The sequence below is a fragment of the Miscanthus floridulus genome, chromosome 16 (assembly GCF_019320115.1).
Source record: "Miscanthus floridulus cultivar M001 chromosome 16, ASM1932011v1, whole genome shotgun sequence".
NCBI lineage: Eukaryota > Viridiplantae > Streptophyta > Magnoliopsida > Poales > Poaceae > Miscanthus > Miscanthus floridulus.
In genome coordinates this window covers 9,035,296-9,044,922 of record NC_089595.1, presented here as the reverse complement: position 1 = coordinate 9,044,922, position 9,627 = coordinate 9,035,296, and the positions used below count along the sequence as shown (strand labels likewise).

General features: G+C 44.7%; 1 pseudogene; it reads left to right on the top strand.

The window, feature by feature from the left end:
• Nucleotides 1-4,589: 4,589 nt before the first annotated feature.
• LOC136509928 (uncharacterized) lies at nt 4,590-8,760 on the top strand (annotated as a pseudogene).
• The last annotated feature ends 867 nt before the right edge of the window (nt 8,761-9,627 follow it).

Genomic DNA, 9,627 nt, shown 5'->3' with positions numbered 1-9,627 from the left:
TAGCTTCTTCACATTTGCTGAAAACCCAGTCGAGACTTTGATCCCCTCAGGAAAGTGCATATAGCTCTCTTCTCGTCTAGTGTTAGGTTGAAGCACGCCGCGGGCAGAGTGTATTTTTCATTAGCCTCAGGTACTGGGTGAAGCTGTGGCATCATGTTTAGCTACACCATGTCTTTTCGTGCTTTTAGACCATCTTTTGGCTTGCCTGTGTCCATCAAGGTAGCAATGAGACTCTCAAAGACATTCTTCTGCATGTGCATAGCATCAATGGCATGGGGGACCTCCAAGTCTGGCCAATAAGGTAGATACTGAAAGAAGATTGATTGTTTCTTGAAAGGTACGTCTTCGATAGGAGGTGTGCTTCTATCTTTGTTCGTTCCATCCGAATTCTTCTTTTCATAGACGATGTGTATGTTTTTCACCATTCTGTACACATATTCTCCGTTATGACGTCTCTCCGGAGGGGGTTCAATCTCCGGGGTGTTGTCATAAAATCTAAAGAACAATTTGCTGCGGTACTTGTGACTTGTCTTTAAGAAACATCGGTTCCTTAAGTAAACTATCTTCTTGGATGCATCCAGGTAAACCATGTAGTACCATCCAAGCAAACCAAGCATCCCGTCTTCCCTTTGATCTGTCCAGACAAAGCAAACAGTGCGGGGTAATCATTGGTAGTAATAAATATTATTGCTCTACATATGAAGTCCTCCTTTCGGAACGCATCGTACATCTGCTCCCCATGCCTCCATAGTCTCTCCATTTCTTGCATCAAGGGCTCGAGGAACACATCTATATCAATGCCTGGTTGTTTAGGGCCAGAAATAAGAATAGCGAGGAGAAGGTACTTTCTCTTCTAACACAACCATGTTGGGATGTTGTACATGGTCAAGATCACTGGCCATGTGCTGTGGTTGCTCATCCTCTCATTGAAGGGATTCATTCCATTGGTGCTCAGGCCAAACCGTACATTCCTTGGATCATCGCTGAATTCTTTGTGCTTCTCATCAAACCTTTGCCACTGACTACAATCGGCCGGGTGTGCAATCTTATCATCATCCACCTTATGCTCATCATCCCACCATGTCATGAGTGCGGCTTCTTTAGGGTTTAGGAACATACGTCTCAAGCGGTCGGTCATTGGCAGGTACCACATTACCAGGGCAGGAATTATTCTCTGCTTTGCATCATTGCCTAATGGAGTGTCCTCTGGGGGTTGAGATTCTTGTACCACCTTTTTTATACCCTTCTTATTCCTCTTTTTCCCCGTGGATGGTTCGTCCCCACCGTAAAGGTCATTGTTCTTGTACCGGCTGGCCCCACACCGGGGACATTTATCTAATGACTTGAACGTTTCACCACAAAAAAGTATACAGTGGTTGGGGCATGCATGTATTTTTTCAACCCCCATTATCAATGGACTTATGATCTTCTTCGCTTGGTATGTGTTGGCAGGAACCGAGTTTGGTTGTGGTAGCACCCATGACAGGAGATGCAATAGATCATTGAAACTACAGTCTGACCAGCCGTACTTAGTCTTTAGGATGAGCAGCTCAAGCACGAAACATAGCAATGTCCAATGTGTCGGACAACCCTTTTCAACACCATACACAGTCTCCTTCGATGCTTTTATCACTCTTTCTAAATTTTCTAGACTTTTCGGGCTATTTAGTAAAATCTCTGGTCCAAGGGTTCGAATCATGTCATCTAAATCATCTTCAACTCCGACATATGTTCCATCATCATTATTGGCACCACCTTTGTCGTTACCATCCCAACCACCAGCATCACCACCTTGTTCATTGCCAAACTTGAAATCCATTTGTGCATCAAGCTCGGCTGAATATTGGGACAGGGATTCTATGGTTTCATCGTCGTATTCCTCCTCATCCTCGTCGTTAATAATAACTGTTTCACCATGATGAATCCACACTGTGTAGTCCTCAACAAATCCTCGTATAATCAAATGTGATCTGATGATAGTCACATCTGTCAATGCCATACGGTTCTTGCAATCTTTACAGGGGCAAATAATTATATCCTTATTCTCTTTCAATGTCGTTGCATGCTTCGTTGTAGCTTCAATAAATTTATCCACCTCTTCACGGAAACCTACCTTGAACCTTAACGAACCATACATCCAAGAGTTCCTGTACTCCATCTTTTACAACAACAACAAAACAAACATTAAAGGACTACTTATTCAGATATATATAAAAATTAATCAAAGTAATAATTATTTGAGAATAATTGTATATACCTCAGATATATATGAATATAAATCTAATATAATTACATGAAGCATACAAACACACCATGGTAGAGAAAAATTAATTAATGACCTATTTATCCATAAATAATTAAAATACATATTTATTGATTACAATAAATAATTTCAAAGACAACAATTAGCAATAATTATACTTTACCCAATATCTTTCGTACAAACCCTAGTCCAATTTTATCAAACATAAATTTACAAAAACGAAATTAATAAAAAAACCAAACCCTAGATTAGATCACATGCACATGAAACATTCATAAAACTAACTAATGGTTCACTAAAATCAAGAAACATGGACCAAATAAGGGTATGGTCTTGTCCCCCTCCCTAATTTACCCTAGTACATTTAAAAGTTAGGTCTAATTTGCTCATAAATAGCTCAAGCACCATAGAAGAGAGAGAGAAACAAAACTCTAATTATCCACTAATCAACCATTAAAACTTTTAAAAAAAAGTGTGTAATAGCATTTTCTTACCTTCTACAACCTCTCCACCAAAGGATTTGAGACCAAAACCTTCCCCCCTTAGTAGAGTAATTTTTGGGAGGTGCCCAAGGCCTCCCCACCTTTCTTTCACGGGTTGGAGTGAGTGACCCGAGGAGGAAGAAGGTGCTGCCTCAGTTTTATATGGGGGCCATTTGTAGGGGCGGCTGGTGATTGAGCCGCCCCTACAAATAGGAGCTATAAATACGGGGCCATTTTTAGGGATGGCTCAATCACCAGCCGCCCCTACAAATAGAATTTTCAGGGGCGCCTGGTGATTGAGCCGCCCCTACAAATCAGACCCTAACACCAGCCGCCCCTGCTGTTCCATTTGTAGGGGCGGCTGGTGTCTGGGCACCCGAACACGCCACTGTAGGGGCAGCTCCATAACCAGCCGCCCCTAAAAAAAATCGATCCGTTGCTAAAAATCGTTTTCTAAGTAGTGTATGTCGAGTGGGGAAGAGGGATGAGCAAGGAGCGGCTGATGACTGACGGTGGAGGACGTGACCGATTTATGGGCAGATCATGGCGGACCGGCATGAAGCTCTGAACTGAGGGGTGGCCATGGAGAAGTGCAGGCGGCCGGGGATGGGTGAGATCGAAGGAGAAAGACGGAACGAGAGGAGCCAATGGGTACACAGTCGTGCTGCACGGTACCCCCTACCGGATGGAGTTGTGACGTTGTGAACATGGCCTTTTGAATAGCTGAACACGTGGAAAGATTAGAAGGTAAATTTCATGGTGCATATTTCTTGTAAAGATAAAGATTATATCGATTTCTGTTTGCACTAATCTTTTTTGTGCTCGATTAGTTATCAGCATCCTTAAGTACCGTTTTTTTTTTGTCCTCGCCCTGTCACCCGTATACCAAAAATAAGTAGATTTTGAAGAGCATCTCTAGTAATGCTACCTAAATCAGGCCCACTACTTTTCGATTTGGATGGCCATCGCCTCGCACCATGGCTGAAGCTAAGCTTGCCCGGCGGCGTCACCATCCTCACGCCACGGTGGAGGCTCACGATTTGGTTGTCCAAGTAGGCGATCACCGTGGCTCGCGGTTTGATCGCCAAAGCAGATGTGCCCGTGCCCATCCGTCGGCTCCGGCTCCTACTGCAGCGACGACGCTATACTCCAAGAGAAAGAGACGGGGTCGTTGATCTCGGGGAAGATGGGAGCCGCCCAGGAAGGAGTCTCCTCGCCGGCTTTGGGGCTCCTCCTCCGCGTTAGATCGAGCGCTCGTCCACTGCGTTGTCGGTTCGGGCATGCGACAGGTGCTCGTCAAGGGAAGATGAGGAGAGGAGGAAGAAGAATTTGACATGTGAGGCCCGCGCGTCAGTGAAAAAGGAGATGGGCTGCAACGAAATATATGTATTCATATACGGTGTTACTGGGCACAAGTTATCTCTATACGTATTCCGTAGCATTCATGTGAGTAGCGTAAAACTATAATAGTCCGCTTCAAAATAATAAACTATAATGGTGTTTTTCCAAACTTTGAAATTTGCAATAGTATCGATAAAAAAACCTAGAAGGTGCGGCTTTGCTTTTGGCCTCGCCCTCGCCCTCGCTCTCCCCGTTTCCGCCCTCGTCTCCCGTTTCCGCCCTTACTTCTCCTGTTTCCGCCCTCGTCTCCCGTTTTCCCGCCCTTACATCTCCCGTTTCCTCCCTTACTTCTCCCGTTTCCGCCCTCGCCCCCGCCTTTCGCCAAGCAATCGCATCACACTGGCCCACTCCCGCCGCTGAGCCCCACTTTCCCCGCGCCCCCTCGCCCGCCGCTCGCACATATAATCCTGGCATGTCATCTCCCCAAAACACAGGAATCCTAGAAGATCAAAATCTTCCCGAGAGAGATGGCGAGCTCCGCTGAGGGCGGGCGTGCGCTGGCGGTCCTCGGTCAGGGCGAGCTTGCCGCGGTGGCTGTCTCCGACCAGGGCGAGCGTGCGGCGGTGGCTATCTCCGGCCAGGGCGAGCGTGCGGCGGTGGCGGTCTACGGCCAGGGCGAGCGTGAGGCGGTGGCGGTCTCCGGCGAGGGCGGGCGTGCGGCGGCGGCGGCGGTCTCCGGCCAGGGCGAGCATGAGGCGGCGGCGGTCTCCTACTTGGGCGAGCGTGAAGCGGCGGCGGTCTCCGGCCAGGGCGGGCGTGCGGCGGCCGCGGTCTCCGTCCAGGGCGGGCGTGCGGCGGCCGCTGTCTCCGGTGTCGGCGAGGCGGCAGCCTCCGGCAAGCGCAAGCAGTGCGACTGCGACTACATCCCGGACTACCCATGCACGGAGCGTCTCCGTTGGCGCCGGCTCCTTGCGTACCTCCGGGACAACTGCTACGACCAGATCTACCATGTGTATGCCCTCAATCTCAACCCCCAACACACCCACCCACCAAAAATCCTCGTGCGAATGAATGCGTATGAGTGTATGACTGATCGATCCTCTGGTTAACATCGCAGGGCCAAAAATAAGTTGCGTGTGATCTTCGACGTCGAGGACCTGGTGAAGCGGATCAAGGCAGGCCAGCTCGAGGAGGCGTGTGACCACGTCAGGACCTTCGCACCCATCTGGGAATTGAGCAGCCGCGCTGAACTCCTCACGCTCTTCCTCCATTACCTCATGGCCATCCACAGATTCGCCGACGGCGACACAGCCAAGGAAGGTGTCGTCCGCGACTGGTTCATAAAGTTGTACAGGCATCGTGCTGCGCTCTCTAAGTGTCCTTGCCTCGTCGCGCGCCCTTGTTACCGATGTCCTCTCCCTTCGCACACTTTATGTCAGGTAATACCCTACGCTTCTCTCTTACATCTAGCTTGTGGCTTGTGCTGCTGCATCGATCTATATGAGTATATGTAATGTGATGAGCGATCGAACGAATGTCCCGTATATATGCTTGCTGCAGGAACACTCTGGACTGGCAACTCGTCAGGAACAAGGCAGCGGAGCTGGTCGAGCAGATGGTTTCTGAGATGCCTGAGCTCAAGGAGATGACGCGTTACCCGCTCGCCCAGAACGAGCTGTACGACGTAATGCCCATTAGGTGCAGGTGCGTGCGTGTGTGTGTGTGTGCGCGCGCGCGCGCGCCAGGGTGCAATAAGCTTCGTTCTCCACTGCATAATGTCACTCAACCAACTGTCTGACTGCTGCCTTTGTGATCTAATCTTTGCTAGCTTCCGTCCAAGGCGTCAAGTGAAGAAAGTAGGCAGCAAGAAGCAAGCAACAGATGTTGCAAAGGTCTATCTTGAGATGAAGAAGAGGTACATCATGCACATTGATTGAAAGAGTTCTAGCTGAAACCCTGCACTGTGTAGTTGTTTTCTCTGCTTATTTTATATACACAGATCTGTGCTACATATATGCTGGTTTGTGCAGGTTGGTTCCTTCAGCTCAGATGGACTGTCATGATTATTCAGGTATTATAATGTTATGGGATACCTCTGAGTAGGAGCATCACCTTTTTTAGCATCACACACCAACTGTAGGACATGTTTAATTTGTGATATACAGCTGTGCTGATTAACAACCGACATTTTCAACAGCAATTTCACCAAGGACATTGGGAGTGCTGCTGATACAACTATTTGGTACGTGCATCTAGTTTGCCATCTGTCTCTGCCTTTAGCTCGATCACTTGCCAAACCAAGTATATGTCCCCATGTTGTATTTTGCTGAGCCAGGTCCTTCTCTATCTTTTTTCGTTGCTGTGGTGTCTAAAATTTATTTACTTGCTGAAGAATGATGCTATGTTTTGGTTGCATAAAACACCCTTTTATGCAAATGATTCTGTTTGATCTTCCAAGCTTGCACGCTTGCGTTGCTAGATACAATGTTCTATTTTGTGGCAAAATCACTTGAAATTCGTTTGCTTGTGATGACTAGAAAACTAATGCGATCTTCAGAGTTAGCTGAAAGCATGTATACTAGATTATTGGATCTTCAATGCCTGAAAACTGGCCTAACTTGAACTGCCCCAACTGTATCACAAAGTCCCGTTTGCAAAACCACTTCTTTTGGCGATTGACTGGAAAGCTCATTAAATATTCAGAAAAAGTTTTGCGAGCTGGTCAGCGCAAGGTGCTCAAACAAGGCCATCCATCTGAATATTTATCCAGAGGAGGTAATATAGTATTTTCTGCTATTAAAAACAAGTTCCAGCTTCAGATTTGCTCATATTGTTGTTTCTCTGCAGTTCTTACACAATTGCTGATATTGTTGTTTCTCTGCAGTTTTTACACTCAAGACTGCGCACGACTGTAAATCCATACCTGGCCACATGATGATGGAAAAAGGACATCGTCCTGAACATGCATCCAACCAGGGTAAACATGCACTGTATTTTCTAAATTTCAAAATTAAGCTGCATCTATTAGAGTTGATCTGAACGGGGGAAGACCCGCACCCATTACTTATTAGATATGTTCCTGTGGCAAGCTTCTGGTCCATCGATTTATTCTTGTCTTAATAGTTTATCTCTTATAATATTCAGAAAAGTTTGTTCAAGCTGTTCAGCCTATGATGCTCAATCAAGGCCATAGACCTGAATATTTTTCCAGAGGAGGTAATATTGTAATTTCTGCCGTTAAAAACAAGCTCTGCCCTCGATTGCTGATATTGTTACTTGCCTGCAGTTTTTCCATTTGAGGCTTTGCATGCTTATAAATCTATAGCTGAGCGCATGAAGATAGAACAAGGACATGGGCCTGAACATGCATCCAACCAAGGTAAAGATGCATTGTGTTTTATACAGTAATTAAGCTGCATCTTCTAACTGCAGGACTGATTCAAATGTGGTGTGTGATCCCCCACCTGCACCTTTGGTCCCTGAAATTATTACTCCCTCCGTTCCAAATTATAAGTTGATTTGACTTTTTTGGTACATTCATTATACTCATCTAGATATAATAATATGTCTAGATACATAGCAAAATAGATGAACCAAACAAGTCAAAATGACTTACTAATTCTTAATAACTGTGGAAAGCTACTGTAAATGTTGCTATCGAGTCATTGTCTTATGGTTTACTGTTTTTGGCAGCCATGAAACGCCCGAGGTCTCTGGAGTCTCACCGAGACACTATCCATCAAGGAAATGCTTTAAAGAGGCTACACATAACTGGGAATTTCGAAGTAAGTCCTTTTAGATACTGTTTTGTGTGCTCATCAGTAGACTGCAATGGCAAATATGTAAAGCTATATTCGAAGTTCCATCTGTATTCTGTGTAATTATTTGATCGATGCATTTTGCTTTGAGTTGCATTATTTGTATTCAGTAATTGCATAAATGTGTTGTGCTACTCTATCATGAGAGAAAAACCCTTTTCTTTGCATATGTAATTTGGACTATACGATGAGCCAAGACACATTTATAATGCTAAATAGTATTGATTATGATCCCTACTGTTAGTCAATAACATCAATAGTAGAAGCATAAGCACTAGATCCCTACTGCATGAGTTTTGGACAGTCTGAGAGCACACTGGACAGGACAATTAGTTTGATGTGGCTTAATTTAGGTAACAGCATGATTTAAGCACTAAAGTTTTCGTTCCCCATTGTTTGCATTTAGTTGTACTCCATCTATTCTAAATTATAACACAATTTGACTTTTCTAGATGCATAGTTTTTTTTACCGGTGTATATCTAAATGCATAACAAAACTTACAAATCTAGAAAAAAAAATCTTATAATTTGGAATGGAGGGAGTAGCATGTATGGTTCAAGAGTTTTATGTACTTTTATTACTGTAAGCCCTTCTAAAACATCTCTCCTCACTACGTTTATACCATTCTTTTTTCTTGCCATTCAGGATCTGAAGCACGGCCTTGGCGTGTAACAGCTGGGTGTGGTGGCCAGCTCCAAGTTGCCTGTCGCTCTTTGGCTCCTCAGCTGAAGGGTCGCCAGTTTAGTTTGTTGCTACATACTCTTTCCTAGCTAGCACCACTCAGGACTTGTAAGCGTGACTGACCCCAAGGGGCTTAAACAATCATTGTAATATCCTCTTTACTCGTTTCGTGCTTTAAAACCCTTAACCTCGTACCGGTTTCGTACTAGTCTTATTATTTGGTGGAGACTGCCTTCTGAATACTTGATTGAATCGGCCTCTTGAAAGTTTGGAGTGTTTTCTTTTTTTCTTTTTCTTTTTTGGGGAGGGGGGTTGACTTGGGTAGCACTGCTCCGGTGCTCTGCGCTAGAGATGGTGATGAAGGAAGAAGGAAAAGGATGACACCTAGGTCTCACATATCACAGTCTCGATGAATTTGTAGGGCTTGATTTGGGTACAACTGCTGGAGTAAACAATAAAAAAAGGTATTATTAAAATAGATGGCTATTCAAATTGAAAAGTAGGATGCCCTCTTAGAAATCTACTTATTTTTAGTATACCGGTGACCAAGCGAGTACTCAGGCCAGTCTTAGTGGAAGTTTCATATAAGTTTTATTTGCATTAAATAGGCTGCCATATAGATATGTTTGTTGACATGACCGTTTATTTAAAAAGAGAGAAGAAATGAGTGTCATTTAGATAAAAACTCTCTTGACATGATTACCAACTCTTTATGAAACTTTGCATCAAGGGATGAGGTTTCATTCAAATTTCATTTCATTCTATATGACATGCAGTCTCGGAAACAACAACGCCATAAACTACTCATTGGGACTGGCCTAAAGGAACTTTTGGAGAAAATGAAACATGAGCTCCAAGCTCCTTATTGTTTTGTTCCTTGTGCTTTTTCTACATTGCTTCTAAAGCCCACATTCATAAACTTTCTTCCGTCTTGAAATCTTGTAGGGTTATAAAGAAATGGCTCGAGGCCTCCTCCTCCAAAAAAAAAAAAAAAAAAAAAAAAAACCAAACCTGCTTCTTGCTTGGCGCTATAAAGAAATG